The sequence below is a fragment of the Camelus bactrianus genome, chromosome 3 (assembly GCF_048773025.1).
Source record: "Camelus bactrianus isolate YW-2024 breed Bactrian camel chromosome 3, ASM4877302v1, whole genome shotgun sequence".
Lineage (NCBI taxonomy): Eukaryota > Metazoa > Chordata > Mammalia > Artiodactyla > Camelidae > Camelus > Camelus bactrianus.
This window is the reverse complement of record NC_133541.1, coordinates 62,009,483-62,029,539: the sequence shown is the minus strand read 5'-3', so window position 1 is coordinate 62,029,539 and position 20,057 is coordinate 62,009,483. Positions and strand designations below refer to the sequence as shown.

Genomic DNA, 20,057 nt, shown 5'->3' with positions numbered 1-20,057 from the left:
TATATTTTATTAAAATTAAAAAAAATAGTAAAACTGAACAAAAATTAACTACTGAACCACATACATTGAAAGATACTCTTAAAGCTCACAGCTAAACCAAAAAAAAAAAAAAAATCAGATACACATAGAGATCTCAACCAGTTGAAAACTATAACATGTTGCTTATCTGCTTACTAAAGGGCTTTATTATATTTTATGTATTTATATTTGAATTTAGATAGCATTTTATAGTCTTCTTTAATTTTTTTTCTTATTTACTTCCAATATATACAGCAAGATCAACATGTATTCTTGTAAACCACCTTGAAATTTTCTGGAAGCAAGGAATGATATAAGTAAATAATACTGACATTAGAGAAATTGAGGATTAAAAACTAACACATAGGAAACAAATGGAGGGAAATGAGATGACCGTACCAACAACTAAAATAGGGAACTGGGAAAGGGAAAAATAATTACCTGAGTCAATGGCACGTGATCTAAAATTATTTAATGAATGGTTTAAATGACATTATATGGTCACCTGTCTGTTTTCAGTTGTGTCAGTCACAAATATAACATGCTCTTCCTTATGAAGATAAGTGAATTTGTGTATAAGGTAATTACTCCATTAAATAATTACAAAATAACAAGGCAGAAAGCAAAATTGTAGGATAAGTGAAGGGGACAGTAGAAGGAAATATTTTATGCATTTTGTAAGAAAAGTGGATATTTTAAGGAGAGCTGTATTTGAGATGAGGTTTAAGGATGAGAGTGATTTCTGGTTGGGGGAATCAGGAAATTTGGATGAAACTCATCAAATTGGAGTTGAAGGCACATCGTGGCAGGTCATGGAAAATAATGTAAGTGAGAAAAATGATATAGGTAGGACCAAATTATTGAAGATTATGGATTTTAATATAATATGCACAAGATGTTATAAGTTCTGGAAATGCACGACTAAAAAGATTTTCAAGAAGACTAGTTTTGCAAATAGGGATAAGAAAAATCAGAAGGGGAAGAGTCTGGTGGCAATAAGATCAGTTGTAGATTGATTATATTTATGAATTGATTAAAGTCTTCATTAGAGTGGAACTGGAGGGTTGGGTGTAATGAAACATATTTGAGAATTTGTGATATTATTTATATTTTATATTTATGAAAAAGGGTCAGAGAGAAAATGTGTTATCATTAACTTACAACGTATAATTTCAAATGGAGTTTTTGATGAAAAGCATTTGAAGAGATTGTAACTCTTATAGCCAATTAATATCAGTATATTTGTAAGATTGCTTCTTATAACCCCACTCTCACTCCTCTGGAGTGCTGAAGATATCTGACCAATCACTATTTTTGAATGTGTTTAGTGGAAACAACCCAACAGTGTCTGGGATATTACACAAGTTTTTCAGTGGAGAATTGGACATCTACAACAAGGCAAAAAACTGTAAAGCTGCCATAATTATTCAGAAAATTCATACACACTCCCAGGCAAATGGTTACTGGAATTTTCAAGTTGTTCTAGCACTTTTTTTAATGCTAGTTACCAGAATAATGACTTTCATTTGGATGTGTGTTTAGCTGAGATAGGCGTGGCCAATTTTTCAGTTGGTGGGTTTTGCAAACAAATTATTTCTTCAGTCTTGTTTAATCTCTGTGGCCTTGCTATTATGATGATACTTATACAAATAAAAGCATTAAAATGATTCCTATGCATATCATTAAGTTGATTCCCCATTGTTTGTGTTGTTTAAAAATGTTAAAACTATGAGATCCTTATGATGAGTCAAATCCAGAGGTTAACTAAGCAGATAGTAATTTAATCACCTTACTACAAGTGAGGTTAGTGGCAGACATGTGGCTAATATTCTACTCAAGATTTTAAATATTTATATTGCAACTCATAAGTCTAAACACTGTTCATATCGTGTTACCCATGGAGGAGGCGGGGGAGGCAGAGTGAAGGTGATGTGGGGTGTGGGAAAGATGAAGAGCTGGAGTAGGAGAAGCCACCTCTCTACTGGGCATCTAGGTATTTTGTAAACTGCAAAGGTAGGGAGCTTTGTTTTTAATATTTGGCTGGGATACAGAAATTTAACTTACAGCATTGTGTTTTCTTTTATTTGGACAGTTTGTCTAAATTTGGTTTATTCAGTATAGTCCTGGACTATTTCTTCTTTTTTAACTAGATGAAATAATTACAGCTTTTTTTCCTCCTGAACAATAACAAATCAAGCAGACCTGAAAGAGATGTTTTTCTATTTATTTCTTTGGTGCATTTCTGAAATACACGAAACCAACTGCTGCTCTCTTCTTCTGGTAGCAAATATTCATAATCTTATCAAAAGAGTTACCGAAGTTTGATTTGCTTTCCATTTCACAGTAGAGTTTGAAGAAGAAATATGCCTGAAGTCCACTAATCAGTGTTGCTGTGTGGTCTGTAATCCTGCTCATTACGGCAGATGATTGGTAACGCATGCAGCACACACCCTAGTAAAACACCGCTTCTCTCTGCATACATATTGGGGACACCTCTCTCAACTTACCTAAAACTACACTCACCTTGCCCTTCCAAACTGTTTCTTAAGATGCTTTATTTCTGTTAATTTTGCCTCTGTAACTCCCAGATACTGAAACTTAAAACTAGTATCTTACTGCAACCCTTAACCTTTTGTGCTTTTCATGCAGTTATTAGTCTTCCACTATGATGCACTCTTCCCCGATTTTCCTTATTCCAGTCTTTCATATGCCTCTGATAGATTGATCTTCCTAAAACATGCAGTTATCAAAGCTTTATATCATCCACCTCTCTACTAAATTAATAAGAAGCCTCACCCTGGTCTTAAAGACCTCACCATATGTTCCTGCTTTCACCTCTCTAATCCCTAAAGAATTTTTCCCTCAAGGAAACTTAGTCTACACTCCTTTCCTTTAGGAGTTTAAGTATTTAGATTTTCATATTCTTGTGACAGCTTATATCATCCCCATCTCCCTGAGTATGCTGTAATTAATAAATTAAAATCTTAGATTTTTCAAGTGGAAACACCACCTTCTTCATGAAGCACTCTGTGATTACACACAAATTAATTCCAACCCTTTAAGCTTATAGTATGTATTCGCCACATGCATGCAACCTTGGATTGCCTATATTTGTGTGTTGGTAGATACCTACTTAATCCAAGAATAGAACATATAGTTGACCATCAACAGTGTTAATTTCTTTCCACCTAAAGATCTAGTATTATTAATATGTAATATCTCAAAATTCTCTATAGTGCTCATACTAAGTGCTCAGTAAATATTTGTCAAATAGATGAAGTTACTATTTGGAACCTATTTAATTTGGTGCAAAAAGTGGATGTATTCCATGAACTAAAACGTTCCCATGAAATATGTACAACATTTCTGTATTAACCTCTGAAACCCCTGTATTCACAGTATGTGAACATAACCCTTTGCCTAAAAATGTTATTTTGAGCATGAAGTCTGGAGATTTCATGAGATCCAAAAAGGCCTTCTGAAGAGCATTCTATGAAGCCCCTGCAAAAGTTATCCCAGCAAAATTTCTCACATCAATTAAATATGCCAAAGATGGCTTACATGGAGATTAACCTCTGGGTTTAAGGGTAAATTGACTTCCTCCTTTTATTTAAAATAAGCTATTTCTCACTGGATTAGAAAGCCAAATAGGGTAAAAAAAAAATTGAATTCACTAGAGGCTGTGTGTAAAGAAAGGTATGTGGAAGCAGCGTTATTCTCTAAAGGCTTAAATTTGATCCAATGATAGACAGTCACTTTAAAAAAAAAAGTAAAATGAATGTTTGGAAGAGAAATAAAGGATAGGGATAAAATCTCAAGAGTGGAGAATAAATAATGTGATTTTATGACAAATGTTTATCTTATTTATGTTTACAATTCATTACTGTTTGCATTTGTGTTCTGTTTTAAAAATATTTTTTATCCAGCAAGTAAGTACTCAGTGCTGAAGGTGAGAAGGTGTTTAACAGCAGTTACTTTGTTAGTTATCAGTCAGTCTGAAGCTTTTTTTTTTTAAATCATGTTCTGTGCTTGTTGATAACAGTTTCTCTTCTGAAGCTTGATTGAGCAGACACAGTTCAGGAAGGTGAAGTCTTTGGAATTTCTGTTCTGGGTCTTTTAATTATGCCTCTGGACCTAAAGACCAGTGTCTCTGAGGCTGGTGCTCTGTTTAGAATTCCTTGGAACCTGTGCTATTCCAGTGCTGCTTCAACAGCCCCATCAGGCAGAGATTCAGGGAAAGATGCCAGCAAAGGGTCCAGGTTTAAAATCCTTCTGTTCCAGCTTCCATGGATCTGTGGGTAGTGATCTTATTATGCAACAGAATTTGGCAGTTTAGTAACTTATCTTCTTTTTAAAAATCTTCCCTATCCTGGTTTTCTAGTAATTCCACTTCTCTAGCTCTTCAGCCTGAGAGATTAGTCCTCCTCCATGCTCTAGTTTCTTCTCACATCCATGAAATTACTTCTGTCTACTCCTCCCCTTTGAGAAATCTCACATCTTCTCGTGATTCCTCAGTGTGTGTCTTTACCTTTGATTCCATTCCTAAGAAATCACACAGCTGGTAATTGGTGAAACTGGGATTTGAACCCATGGCTGCAGATCCTAAAGCATAAGCTCTTAATCATTCTTTGCTCAAAACTAACTTTGCAGCTTAGGCAAAATCATCATTGATGACAGTTACTCAGTACCCAATATGTACCATGCACTGGGTTTAGATCCTTCATATCTGTTACGCTGAATTTCAAGGTACTTATTTCATTTCACAGATGAAGTTTTATGCTGTGGGAATGGCCCAAATAGGAGCATAAGGATTACTTGTTTGCATTTTTGCATATAGGGCATTATCTTTACTCTGAGTTTAGTGCAGTAAGATTTCAAAGGGAGGTATAATTTTGCAGCACGTTTATATATTGCTGTCTTCCTTTTTAAGTTCCTTTTAAGTAAATCACACAAACACAAATTTCTACATTACTAGAGCAGGTAACATACATAAGTAAATCAGAATTTAGGATGACAAGTAGTAAAGAGATGTGTGGAAAATTGAAAGTTTATGTCCCACATAAATTTATTCAGTTTTAATTTGAAAATGATACTGTGCAGGTAAGCATGTACGCGTGTGTGTGCGTGTGCACACACAAGCACAGAGAGGTTACCAGTTGGCAGTCCTTTGAATTATTACTTCTTTTCTTTCTTAAGCAGAAGTTATTATATAGAATAGATAGATCCAAAAATACATGATTCCACTTTGAAGGTGAATGTGAAGTAATTGGCTTGCATGTATTCATATTTGCACTCTTAAGACTGGTCTGATGAACGCATGGTGATCACTTTTAAGGAGCTACTGGTTTGGTTGAATTGTTTCACTTAGGCCTTAATGATGCACATGTGCTTTAGTGGGTTCTCAAAGAAGAAAACAGATTATGACTTCTGTCTTCTTTTATCAGGTGATTATAATTCAGGACTTGAGAGTGCAATGGTAACTTCTCCGTGGGAGGAATGTCCAAGCCGAAAGCATGGTGCTCCCTGCCGCGTGGAGAGTTGGCAGGCCACGCAGTGGGTTCTGGCCCTCACGGGGGAAGCCTAGGCACCTCCCTTGCCACTTGGTTTTTTAATGTGGGCAGATGGGACTGCATTGTTTCAAAGTTTCAGTCTGGAAAAATTCAGACACTAAGGGTTAATCTACATTTTAAAATAGCTGTCTTTGGAGGAAATTATGCTATAAATGAAAAACCTGTGTGGAGTTCTGGGTTCTCTCTTTATGTTAGCTTTGGCAAGTCCAGGAGTCTGTTTTGATGATAAAGCCAGCATTTCAAACCTGGATTTTATATTGCAGGAAAACTAAGCAAATTTAAAATGCTCCGCATTTGCCTTTTGACACCCCATAACCAATAGATGAACTTTAATTTCTGGGAGGCCTCCCAGTGATTAATGCCTTTCCATTTATGACGTGAGAAGAATGAGCCGTATGTTACAGTTGGTCTTCTGTCCGTTTCTGAAGAGCACCCGTGCCAGGATTTTGATGTGCACTCGCTTTCTGGCACCAAGCTTCACACTTCTCACCCAGCACAGAGCCAGCTCACAGATCCTGTTGGGTACAGCGACTCCAGACACACAGCCTGAATTTGAAGGCGGCCTCCTAAAATGTGGCAGGCACAGTCTCCCTCTTCCTATTTGAAACCCATCATGTGGGGCTAGGACCTCTCTCAGTTGCCTGCAAAATAGCTTTGGGAGAGTTGCATTTGTTAGCTCTTCACTGAAGCAATCTCCATGAAGGTGAGGCTTGTGCTACATGGCTGTTTCATAAAGGTTTTCTGTTGTCTGTACTTACTGTTACATTTTCATATTCCCTTAGAAATCACACACGCTATACTTTTAGAAGGGGAGGTATTGGAGTAAATACCTTTAGGGACTTCCTTAATTCCTAAAACCTCATGGGAGAGGAATGACATTCATTAAGCCACTGTGGTAGCTGTTAATGCTGTCCATCAAGTATCGTTGATTCTTTTCTCTTTAAAGTACATGATAGAATATCATTTTTTCCCTCCCCTGTGCCCATGCAACTTGCTTTGATCAATAAAAATTGAGCAGAAGTGACATGTGTTACTCTATACTGTAAATGTTAAAAGCTGGCATGTGATTCACCACTTCCTCCTCTTGCTGCTTCAGTGATTGAAGAAGCCCAGGCCCAGAACCATCCGTCTGGTTCCCTGAGTAACTGTGATGAAAAGAGAACCCCAGCTCACTAATGTTTAGCTTGTGGCTTAGGCAATATGTTGGTATGTTAATTGCTAAGATTTCAGAGTTTCTTGTTACTGCATCATAACCTAGCTCATGCTGATGTAGAGGCTTTGTTAACTGGAGAGTAGAACCATGGCATTGAAGCTTGAACAATGCAGAGCCAAATCCACTTCTTTCCTAAATTGCTTTCTCTTTTAAGGTATCTATTAAACAAGTGAGTTTCCTTTGTTTGGAAAAGAGACAGACAGGGTGTGCTTTAGCAGGTCCACCATCTTCCAGCTGTTCTCCCTGTGACAGGCTAGAGATACCAAAGTCTAAATCAAGAAAGGAGATAAGAGAACCTACGTTTTCCAAGTAACTTCATCATTAATAATTTTACTGTATTTTGATCCCACTTACTTCTTGTCTATTTCTTCTCACATTGGTTAGGAAACAGGCATAAGAAGAAGTGATGATGGCTATTTCCCCAAATTTCTAATACTTACAGACATTAGGTATTTGTATAGCATACCACTTAGTCATATCTGGCTAAAAGATGTAAGCATACTATTTTTGTTGTTTCTTAAAAGTCCTGAAACAGTAGCAGCCTAATGGTTTATAGGTGTGGTAGGCAGGGGTCTAACATGCTCCCTAAGTTTCTAAGCTTCTGGTGTACATATCCTTAATCCCTTTCTCTTTGTGTTTGAGTGTAAATGCCTTTTATGTATAAATGAAATATCACTCCCATGGTTAGGCTATGTTATATGGCAAAGGTTGGAGAGAATTTGCCAATGCAGTTGAGATTCCTAATTGGTTGAGTTTGAACTAATCAAAAGGGGGTTTATCCTGGTTAAGCCTAACTTCATTAGGTGTGATTTTTCAACAGAGTCTGTAGTTCACAGCTAAAAGAAGTCAGAGTCATTTTCCTCCTGGAACTGAAGGAGGAAATGGCTACGTTGTGAACAGCCCATGGAGGAGGCCACATGGCAGGGACCTGAGACTGGCTGCTCAGGGTGGTTCCTGGCTTACATCTAACAAGAAAATGGGGACCTCAGTCAGAAACAAGTTCTGCCAACAACCTGAGGGAGCTTGGAAGCAGATCTTTCCCTAATTGATTTTCCAGATGAGAACACAGTCATCCAGCATCTTGATTTAAGCCTTGTGGGACCACAAGTGAAGGATCCAGCTAAAATATGCCAGACTCCTGACCCACAGAAACTGCTAGATAATAAATTTATTATTAGTTTAATCTACTGAATTTGTGGCAATTTATTATGCAGCAATAGAACACTAATACAGGAAGAATTCAACCTGACAGTTTTTTTCTTGAAATATCAGGGTGTTTTAATAAACATCTAAGCTTGTCCTGCTAACCCCTTAGCTTCCTGAAATCACTTTTAACTCCCATATGGAAAGATGAGATCAGAAGAGGTTCTCACAGTGGTTAGCTGTGGCCCTTGACATCCTCGTCCTCAGCCTGTCCCCAGTCCATCCACTGCAAGCAGCCATGAGAGAGCTTCCTGGTTTCTAGGACTCTTGGATACACATGCCTACCTTCTCCACACTGGGTGTACTCTGGTCCTTAGACAGAGTCATTCTGTAGTAGTCATAAGAACCTGGGAAAGCACCAGGGTGATTGTGGGATACCAGGGAGTCTATGGTATATCTCTAAAACCAAGTGTTGGGCCCCTTTTGAGCACATTCTGGAAGGGAACTATGATGATGTAGAAACATCCGTTTGACTGGTTAGAAACATCCTCACTTGGTCATTTTAGGTAGATTTTAACATTAGAATGTGTGCTTCCATAACATGCAGCACAAGCAGACAGAAATGAGCCTCATTGCAGACAGGGGAGAGACTTCTGCTTGCTTGTTTGGCTCATTTTGGCATTTTTTGAAGTTGATAACCAGAGAGGAAGGAACCAGTTTATTAAGGCACTCTTTGAAGCAAGTACCTTTTCTTTATTTATGTCAGGTGTTTGACTTGTTACATTTTATGTAAAGTGATTTTAATAAAATAAGATAGAAGCAAACAAAAAGGTAATCTGTGACTTGTAGGGATTTTTAGGTTGGTTATAGAAAAGAATAGGAAGGCACCAAGAGATTTAGTTTGTTTTTCAGGTAAAACTGCCAGTTTGTCAGACCTGGAGGAGAGGGTTTTGTGGAGAAAGAGAGAGAAAAGAAAGCTGTTAGATATCTGGAATGCATTATCCTTTTAACTGAGAACAAGGAGGCATGTGACCATTTAACTTTGAATGTTTGGTCAGAGCTATGCAGAGCTCTACTTCAGGTGAGTTTATCAATGAGATCCCTCTCCTGTGGTAATAGCATTTATGAGGAGAAAATTCAGAGTAAATGAATTTAAAAGCAATCAAAGCAGTGGCTTCCTCTACAGAGTTTGTGAAGGCTCTTGCTGAAAACACTGATGACATAGAATGGACCAATAGGACTTACATGTAAAATTGTTTGAATCTGTGCCATGAGAGGTTCTGAGGAATGCTGAGTTGTTGCTTCCCCCATAAATTGATTAGATAAATGTAAATAAAAAATATTACGTGATTGCTTATCCACATTGTTTACAGTGCTGTAGATTATCAGTTCTCAGATGAAAGGCCCAGGCTGGGCTAGGAAATGGCCGGTATTGGCTTTCTTCATGCTCTTTAGTCTTTCTGAATTTCTAGGTAGCCTATTTCTTGTATTGTTTAATCTTACCCTTCTCACTGGCCAGAGACGGTGCATCAGCCCAGTAGGGAGACACTGAGTTGATATTCGTAAAACACTGGTCTTTAACGCATCTTACTCTGGGTGGTGATTGATGTCTCCAGCTAGTTTAGAAGTTTACTGATGGGCTTTTCTTTAGTTATTGGCTCTCTGTGTTAACAGCAGAAAAGCTCTCAAGGAAGATGATTTTCAGGGACGTGGGGGAGTTGAGCTGAAAGCTGAAATCATTAGGACACTATGAATAGATGCAAAGGTGACTGTCTTCTCATTTTGTTCACCTTCTTCTCCCCCATCTTATGACAACCCTCTCCCTGATTTCAGGAACATTATGCTGCCCATTACAATTTTTAAAAAGTATTGCTCTTAGTAGTTAAAGTTGCCAATCCAATATATTAGTTTATTTCAATTAGAAGAATTCAAATCTGATTATTTAACTAAAAGTACCTAAGTAGGATCACAATGGGAAGGATCCATATACTTACTCCTTCAAGGTATATTTAACATTTAAAGGATGGTGTTTGTTAAACACATCTCCATTTGAGCAGTAGGGTGGGGACTTTTGAGCCTAGGGATCTATGTGTACTTCTTTTCTAACCACATTCACCATTCTCGTATCTTTTCCCCATTAAGAGCAGGGATCTGTAACTGAAAATTCCACTCCTGAAGGGCTGCCAACCAGCTACGATAGATGGAAAATGCTTTCTCCCAAAGACATATAGTTCCCATTGGGGTTTATACCACTCTATCACCTACCTGAGTTGTAAACCAAGTGAGAGATACACAAACAAGTTAGGCAACTGGAAATAAAATTATCCATTTTAATACTAATAGTACTATTGGAAAACAAGATTTAGGTATGTGACTACTATGTACCCCAGAATTTGGCATATCCATCCATCTAGTCAGAGACAGCCTGGCAAACCATAACCTTGCCCACAAGAAATGTTTCTTTGCCACTAAGCTTCCTATAAGTTGAGAACTGACCCAACCACATGCTCTCTGAAAGGAAGCTGATCCCAAGAGAGGAGGAGAGGGAAAGGGTTAAGTTATCCATATATGGTTCCTTTTCCCAAATTTGCTAATTTCCACAACTTTACTTCCACAACTGGCTATGTAATTTGTGGGGCCCAGTGTAAAATGAAAATGCAGGACCCCTTCTTTAAAAATTTTTAAGAAATTCAAGATGGTGACAGTAGAACATTGACTTAAACGTGAGTCCTTCTGAGTGTGGAACCTTGTACAATTATGCAAGTCACGTATCCATGAAGCCAGTCCTGTTCAGTTCTTACCTGGGAGGTTTGAGTGAGGAAGTAAAGGGAATACAAGAATGTTATTCATGTCCATCTACATGGACACACAAATCAAATATAAAACAGGTTCCTCAAACAATGACATTCCCAAGCCTTCTTTTCTCTTATCCCTTAGGCTTAACTGCCACATCTATGGTCCACTAGGGGAGTGGATATACCTATCAGGCTAGGAGAACAGCAGTGTCATCAGGGAGATCTTGCTATCATAGCCATGGGCCTGCTATTCTAGTACCACCCACTGTTGTTTTATTGATCCTTCATTATACAGTGAAGAATTTACTTAAGAAGCCTTTGAAATAAGTCAGAATCATACAACATAAAATCAACTCCAAGTCTACTTGGTACCCAAGCCTAAAATTTTGCTTTTTATGTATCTGAAATTAACTAGAGGGATTCTCCAAGAAAAGTAAACTGGCTTCATCAGTTTTGTAATTCTGAGAAGAAATTTATTTCACATTTTAGGAAAGAAAACATAGTCTTATAACAGCATTCCAGAGATAACTTTAAATAAAATATGTGATAAATTTACCACAGAGAAAACTGAATAGCATTGGACATTGGAAAGTATCAATATCAGATTATTTTATACTTGGGATTGTAATTTTGACCACATGACAAAAGACTGAGTACTCCATCCACCTGCCATCATCAGAGAGTAAACAAAAGGAACATGAACCCAAAGGAAGGATGGTCTTCTGTTTAATTAGGGATGAGTCAGAGGAGCCATTGAGAGGCTGTGAGTCACTCTGAGAATGATCTCTTCTTAAAGGGTCAAGGCATTGCTAGTGGTGACAGGGGTTCCATATTCCATCCCTCCTTCCCTGAGCAGTGTGGAGCAAGATGGAGACACAACATAGCTTCTGTGACAGTGGAAGAGTGACAGTACCAAGGGCTACTTTTGAGGTATGACAAAGGAGAGTCTTGTCCTTCAGCTCCAGTGCTGGCTGTGGGAGAAAATGGAGACCTGTCCAAAGATAATTATTGAGTTTCAGTGATGGCAAAAGGTGGTAGAAACATGTCTCCAACATATCAATTGGGAAATCTTCCTTACTCAAGGTGTGAAGTCTGAATTTTACCATTAGTAGTATGGTTGAAACCAATATAATGGATTACTTAGACCAGAGTAAAAGCAGCGGTTATTTTAAAATTTATCACTGAAGAGACCTCTAGGTGAGAATGATACTCTTCTTATAGATAAAATGTGAACTCAATTACATTACATATTAAATAATATGTTTATTAGTTACAAACAGAATACATTCTTGAGGTCTAATAATGAAAGCCTTTTTCATCAATTTATGCTTATTCACTTTAGTGTTGTCTTCTTTCTGACAATGTATTGTTAGTTGTGTTTCAGGCATTTCTGTCCTTGCCCTTAATATGTATTTTTGCTCTGGGGAAGTGAATGAATATTGTTTCATCTCACCTTCATTGCACCTTCCTGAATCTTTTGTGGCAGGGCTGAGTCCCAAAGAGCCTGGGTCATAAAGAGAGGGTCAGGGCTGCAGTGATTTCTCATGTCTAATGCTCTGTCCTAGAGGCAGGAGAAATGTGTTCAGTTGGGAGAGCGAATCAATTCATGATGAATTCAGCAGCCTCTGCCCTTGACTCTATAGTTTGCATTATCCAGGGCAGTCTTAGAATGGCTAATGGTCATAGTGGTGAAGGGGTGAATAGGGGTAACTCTTGTCCTCTGAGTCTTCATAAGATAACCTGTGGTATACAAGATAAAATGTAGCTGATAATGATTTTTATTATTCTAAAAAATAATTCTTTTTCTCTAAGAAAGAAGAAAATCAATGTAAGGGAAATGCTACTGTTCATGAACTGTTAAGACCTTCCTGCCCTTGTATATTCAGATCAGTTGATGATATCTACAGTTTTCCTGATAAATTCTTACTAGTTTTATAGCACTGGAGATAACCATATACAGTTGACCCTTGAACAACACAGGTTTGAACTGCATGGATCTACTTACAACATGAATTTTTTTTCAATAGCAAATACAGTACTACATGATTTGTAGTTGGTTGAATCCACAGATGTGGGACCACAGATATGGAGGTTCTGACTGCAGTGTTATATGCAGATTTTCACCTGTGCAGAGGGGCAGTACTCCAACCCCTGAGTTGTTCAGGTGTCATCTATGCATTCTGAACCAAGTCCATGTAGTTTTAAGCAGATTTCATATGTGACCATGGAACAATACAGCGGTTGAAAAATTTTCACATATAGAATTTCCTGTAAAGGATTGTAGAATTCAAAAATCTTTCCATCTTTGAACTTGCTTCTTCATATTTTCTCATTTTCTGTAGAGAGATACAACAAAAAGCCCTGGAAAATGTAAATGTAGCAACAAGAGATAAAACTAGAAAATTGCTGTATATTTATGATACTGTACTATCAAAAGAAACAAACTCATCACCAAACCATGTTTAAGTGAAAATTTTCCTTACACAAGGATATAAACATTTTTATCCTTCATTGCTCTTCTTTCTTGGTATATGCCTTTCATACATGGTCATTAAACCCAACAACTCTTCTGGCACCACTCCTCTCTTTTTCATTTCCCTATGACCATTCAAAGCTAAGCCCTCATAACCTCATTTGTGCCCTCTTGTATTAGTCTCCTAACAAAGCTTGAGACTGAAGTGCTTCAGCCCAGGACTCCACTTTCAGTTTAGACTGGTGACACAGGGACTTTTGCTTTGTAGTGGGCTCTGAGGTCACTTACCCAGGCATCCATTAGACTTCCCTTTTTTGGTATTTGTCAACATACAATATATCATATGGTTTCTTCTCTTCCAGACCTTGCTGTTCAGCAGCCCCTTTTTGGAAGCCCCTGTATCACAAGCATATTAGTCCTTTTGGTTTTGACTGTGTGGTCATAGATATGTCCATAGATAGGTAATGTGTACATAGAAGCAAGAAATAAGAAAGATATAAAGAACTTACATGTTTCTGAATGCCATCTGAGATGGTAACTGAAAAATATATTTGACTTTCTTCCTTTGCATTCATTTCAGAGGATCAGGTTCACCAAGTCTACCTCCATTTCCAGATTCCACCTTGACAAAGCCCAGTTTAAAGTTAGCCTCACATCTCAGCTGGATGAGGTAATTTAGGAAGAATTACAAATACTCCCTGGGCCTTTACTGAGCCCATGATATCTCTGAGAACATCCAAACTAGGTGAAACCCAGATCCCTTTGTAGTTGTCCCAATTAAATTCTCTCAGGATTTTCTTACCTCTTACATTATATTTTAATCTTAGTTCTCACTCCTCCTCTAAATTGGTGGATTTCAATCCATGCTCCTTACAGCACTGTGGGGTCGATGACTCCTTAGCTCTATGGAAGTGGAGGAAAAAGTGAAGTGGTTCTGAAGCAATATAAGTATTATGGAGTTGTCTCATTCATCTTTCAGCCGAAGTATCTGTGTTTTTTTGGTCTTGTTTTTTCTTTTTTTTTTTTTTTTTTTTGTTTGTTTGTTTTACATATTGGACTTGAACAAAGGGATTTGGATCTTGCCATTTCCTCAAGCAGTCATTGCAAATCTTTTCATCTTTCTCCATCAAAATTTCTCAGGAAAAGGTGAGAAACCTACTATCCTACTAAAATCGTCCACCTGAAGGTCACAAATGTCACTTTGTTTTACGGTTAACTTTTGCTTTTATCTTTCGCACCTTCCCATGACATGAATGGCTATTCTCCCCCGAATCATGACTCTCCCTCTCACCATTTCCAGGATACAGCCTTATCTCTCTGACAGTTTTTACTCCACTTTTTTCTTATCTTACCCCCTCCCCCACATGGCATCTATCTTAGGTCATGTTCCCTAGAAGCTGAATCTGAGGTGGGAATTATTGGTCAAGTGATTTACTGGAAGTGCTCTTAGGAGAAAGGGCATGAGGGAAGTAGGATGGGGCAGAGGGGAAAAAAACTAAGCAAGAATACAGCTTCCTTGAGACCAACTTCAGTCTCATCCTATGGAAGCTCTGGAGAACAGATTGTACCACTGTGATTTCTCTTTAAGGGAAATGGCTAGACTTTTATACCCAAGTTTTTAGCCCATAATCACAGCAATAGGAAAATGGATGCTCCAGCTATTGAAGGGGATCTGCACAAGGCCTTATCAGCATCCACTACATCATCTTTTCCTATGTCTTCTTTCCTCTTGATATCTCTCCCTTAAAGTAATGTATTGCACATTCTATGTATACACGTCATGTTTGCCACATCCATATCACCAACATCTCCTCCCAACTGCAGATCTTTGTTTCTTAATTCACTGTGCATTGGATGTCCTACAAAATTCACATTTTCAAAGGCAAAATAAGTACTCATATTTTATCTTCCCAAACTGACTTTTCTATATTTGTGAATGATACTGTTATTCTTTAATATTAGGGCTCAAAAGATTTTAAAGTGGCTCTTATGCTTTCTCTCTCTGCCATCAAATTCTGTTATGCCTTCTTGTTCTTTATTCCCCGCTCTTAATTCCTTGCAAACCACCAATGAGTCTACTACCTTGACAATTTTAGTCTTTGTTTGAGACATTTTCTTCATCTTTAATGCTTTTCTGCCCATTTGCACTTGGAAGAATTAATGAAGAAATGAGGGACTGAATAATGCTGAGCTTCCCTTCTCTGTTCTATTGCTTTCACATTTATCTCTCTTTTCTTTGATCATGCTTTTGCCGTGCTAACTTCTCAACTTCTTGCTTCAGGCTAGTTCTTTGTACCTTTTTAACTAGATAATCAGACAAAGTCATCCCTATGAATATACTTAATAATAGGAACAAAGAAGCACATTAACATTTTGAAGACAATATTATGACTTTTTTTCATCCTAAACTATTGACTTGAATTAAGAAAATATGATCCACAGAATATCAGTAAAGGAGATACTGAGGAGCAAATTCTGTGGCATGTCTAAATTCACCATGAGTTCTCACAAAGCTGGCCCTCCTATGTTGTCTTCTTACTATGCAGGATTATCACATTCTGCCTGGCCAACAGTTTCCAGAGATCTGTAAATGTAGCAATAATAATGACTATAATTTCTTAAAATGGAGGCAGCTCTATATTCTTGGGTGAATCTTACATTGTGTATTTACTTATAATCAAAGAGTGTATATTTTATGCGAAGAATATTCTGTCAGCTTCCTTCTTGTTAAAGTCTCTGCCCACAGGCCAGCCCTGCACTGTACAGGGAGAAGATTTAATCAATTCATTGTAACAATTATATATCTCACAGCTGAAAAAAGGGAATTAAGATTTAGATATGAATGCTTGATTAGCTCCAAAATTGACAAAGCACAGTTTCAGAGGGGAATGACAGTGGACAAATTTAGTAATCTCTTTCAAATGGCCAGTAGGTAGGTGAAAAATGCACAGCACTGCTAATCACCAGGGAACCACAAACCAAAACCCGGAGATATTGCCTTAAATTTGTAAAAATGGCTACCATTAAAAAGACAAAGGATAACAAGTATCACCTAGGATGTATAGAAAAGAGAACTCTTTTACACTGTTGGTAGGAATGTAATTGGTTCACCCACTATGGAAAACAGTATGAAATTTCCTCCAAAATTAAAAATAAAACCAACTATGTTCCAGAAATATCCAAGATATCTGCACTCCCATGTTTAGCAGCATTATTCACAATAAACAAGATATGGAAACAATCTATGTATTTGTCAGTGAATGAATGGATAAAGAAGATGTGGAATATATATACATAGGTCTAACACAGATGGGCCTTGATGGCGTACTATATGACATCACTTACATGTGGAATCTAAAAAAGCTGAACTTATAAAAATAAAAAGTAGAATGGTGGTGACAGAGGATAGGGGGTGGGATAATTGGGAAGACATTGGTCAAAGGATAAAGACAAATTTAGAAATTGAAAACGTTCTGGAGATCTAATGTACAACATCATGGTTATAGTCAACAATACTGTGTATGTATATACTTCAAAATTGCTAAGAGACTAGATTGTTCTCAACACAAAAGAGAAATAATTCAATATGACAGAGGTGTTAGCTAATGATGTGGTAATCATACTGCAATATAGAAATGAATCAATTCAACACACAGTACACCTTAAACTTACACAATATTATATGTCAATTATATCTCAATTAAAATTACTCTGTTTCTATACTTAAATAGTATATTTATTATTTTCTGATATGTCTTACCATCAGCCACTTAGTGACCATAAATCAGTAAAACTCTGAATTTCACAAATCATTTATAGGATTTTATTGATCTTTTGTTTTATTAAGGGATAGTGGCTTAGTAAAAATATTCATATGAATGTAAGTCTTTCTGACCAAAATAACAAGAAGCTAACTTGTAAATTTCACTTCCAATGATAGGAAACTAGTTGACCCATACCAGTCTGTCTCAGAAAAACTGAATAACCTGGTCAAAATTTTTAAAAGATATCTTTTTGAAAGTATCAAAGAGCTTATAAAATAATGAATAGTTAGTCTAAGATTTGGGAAAATTCAGATAATTTGCTGAAAATTGCTTTTGCTTTGGGGTCATTTTCCCAACCTGAGAGAGAAGCTCAAAACTAAGTTGTGCTTTTGATGGTCTCATGAATCTGGGAAGACAGAGATCAAAACCCAGATCCTGCTAAGGATGAAGACTCTGGCTCCAATTAAAACTGGTTTCATAAAGAACAGTGGCCTCAAGAAAGTGTGAACCAGAAGTAAATTCGATATTACAGGGACTTCAAGCCACAATTTTATCATTTAGGGTCAGGGAAACCCAAAGTCCCTCTAACAACTCATAGAATCTAACACAGATAATCCCTGAAGAAAGTTATCATTATATCAGATACCAAATAATGTATTAAGTAAAACCTCTATCATATAGCTAAAGAGAATAAAGTAAGTACACAACATCAGAAACAACATACAATACTAAGAGAACTACAAAGACATGAGATTTTGAAACTGTTAGACACAGACAATAAAACTCCTCTTATTGTGATTTTAAAAAACAAAGGTAAGATTGAATAATTTGGCAGGAAACTAGAAACTAAATAATGACATGGGAGATACCAGTACACACCTAAAATGTCCAAAATCCAAAGCACTGACAATGCCAGATACTGGCGAGGATGTAGAGCAATAGGAACTCTCATTCACTGCTGGTTGGAGTGCAAAGTGGTATACAGCCACTTTGGAAGACAGTTTGGCAGCTTCTTAGAAAACTAGCCATATTCTTAATATACAATCCAGCAATCACATTTCTTGGTATTTACCCAAAAGAATTGAAAACTTATATCCACACAAAAGCTTGTGCAGAGATGTTAAGAGCAGCTTTATTCATAATTGTCAAAACTTGGGAGCAACCAAGATGCCCTTCAGTAGGCGAATGGATGATAAACTGTGGTACATCCAAACAATGGAATATTATTACTCAACACTGAGAAATGAGCTATCAAGCCATGAAAAGATATGGAGGAAACTTAAATGCATAGTACTAAGTGAAAGAACCCTATCTAAAAAGGCTTCTTACCATAAAGTTTCAACTACATGGAATTCTGGAAAATGCAACACTATAGAGAAAGAAGATCAGCGGTTTCTGTGGGCTGAGGGGCAGGGGAGGGATGAATAGGCAGAGCACAAAGGATTTTTAGGACAGAGGAAATATGTGTAATATATGATGATGGATACATTTATCCAAACTCATAGAATGTACAACAGCAAGAGCAAATTCTAATGTAATTGATGGGCTTTTTATAATAATGTGTCAATGTAGGTTAACCAGTTGTAATAAGTGTACCACTCTGGTGGAAGATAGTTGATAATGGAGGAGGCTATGCACATGTAAGGGTAACAGGTATACTGGAAATCTCTGTAGCTTCCCCTCAATTTGCCTTGAACCTGAAACTTCTCTAAAAAATTAAAATCTTAATAAAAACAAGTGATTTAAAAATAAAATGGCGATGAAGGGATTTGCACATACTAACTACTATATATAAAATAGATAAACAACAAGGTCCTAAAAGCAAGAATAAACAAATGGGACCTAATGAAACTTACAGGCTTCTGCACAGCAAAGGAAACCATAAGTAAAACAAAAAGACAACCTACGGAATGGGAAAAAATTTTTGCAAATGAAACCGACAAAGGCTTGATCTCCAGAATATATAAGCAGCTCACACGACTTAATAAGAAAAAAATAAACAACCCAATCCAAAAATGGGCAGAAGACCTAAACAAGCAATTCTCCAAGGAAGACATACAAATGATCAATAGGCACATGAAAAAATGCTCAGTATCACTAATTATCAGAGAAATGCAAATCAAAACTACAATGAGGTATTACCTCACACCAGTCAGAATGGCCATCATTCAAATATCTACAAACGACAAATGCTGGAGAGGCTGTGGAGAAAGGGGAACCCTCCTACACTGCTGGTGGGAATGCACTTTGGTGCAGCCACTGTGGAAAACAGTATGGAGATTCCTCAAAAGACTAGGAATAGACTTACCATGTGACCCAGGAATCCTGCTCCTGGGCATATATCCAGAAGGAACCCTACTTCAGGATGACATGTGCACCCCAATGTTCATAGCAACACTATTTACAATAGCCAAGACATGGAGACAGCCTAAGTGTCCATCAACGGATGACTGGATAAAGAAGAGGTGGTATTTTTATACAACGGAATACTATTCAGCCATAAAAACTGACAACATAACGCCATTTGCAGCAACATGGATGCTCCTGGAGAATGTCGTTCTAAGTGAAGTAAGCCAGAAAGAGAAAGAAAAATACCGTATGAGATCGCTCATATGTGGACTTTAAAACAAAAACAAACAAAGCATAAATACAAAACAGAAACAAACTCATAGACATAGAATACAAACTTATGGTTTCCAAGGGGGCAGAGGGTGGGAAGGGATAGACGGGATTTCAAAACTGTAGAACAGATAAACAAGATTGTATTGTATAGCACAGGGAAATATACACAAGATCTTACAGTAACTCACAGAGAAAAAAATGTGACAATGAATATATATATATATATATATATATATATTCATGTATAACTGAAAAATTGTGCTCTACACTGGAATTTGACACAACATTGTAAAATGATTATAAATCAATAAAAATGTTAAAAAACAAAAAACAAAACAACAAGGTCCTACTATATGGCGCAGGGCGCTATATTCAATACCTTGTAATAGTCTATAATGAAAAAGAATATGAAAAGGAATATATGTATATATGTGTGTGTGTATATATATACATATATAT

General features: G+C 37.1%; 2 long non-coding RNA genes across 12 annotated transcripts in view; one reads left to right on the top strand and one right to left on the bottom strand.

Moving 5' to 3' along the window:
* The window catches only part of LOC123618926 (uncharacterized), a 566,149-nt gene that overhangs the window by 195,124 nt on the left and 350,968 nt on the right, over positions 1–20,057 (top strand). The window lies entirely within an intron of this gene.
* The window catches only part of LOC105064595 (uncharacterized), a 44,662-nt gene continuing 35,836 nt past the window's right edge, over positions 11,232–20,057 (bottom strand). For all 9 annotated transcript variants that reach the window (XR_012505509.1, XR_012505510.1, XR_012505512.1 and 6 more), the window contains 3 exons: positions 12,864–13,075; positions 12,193–12,300; positions 11,232–11,730 (listed from right to left, as the gene is read on the bottom strand). This is a non-coding gene — a long non-coding RNA (uncharacterized LOC105064595). The remainder of the gene's footprint in view (positions 11,731–12,192; positions 12,301–12,863; positions 13,076–20,057) is intronic.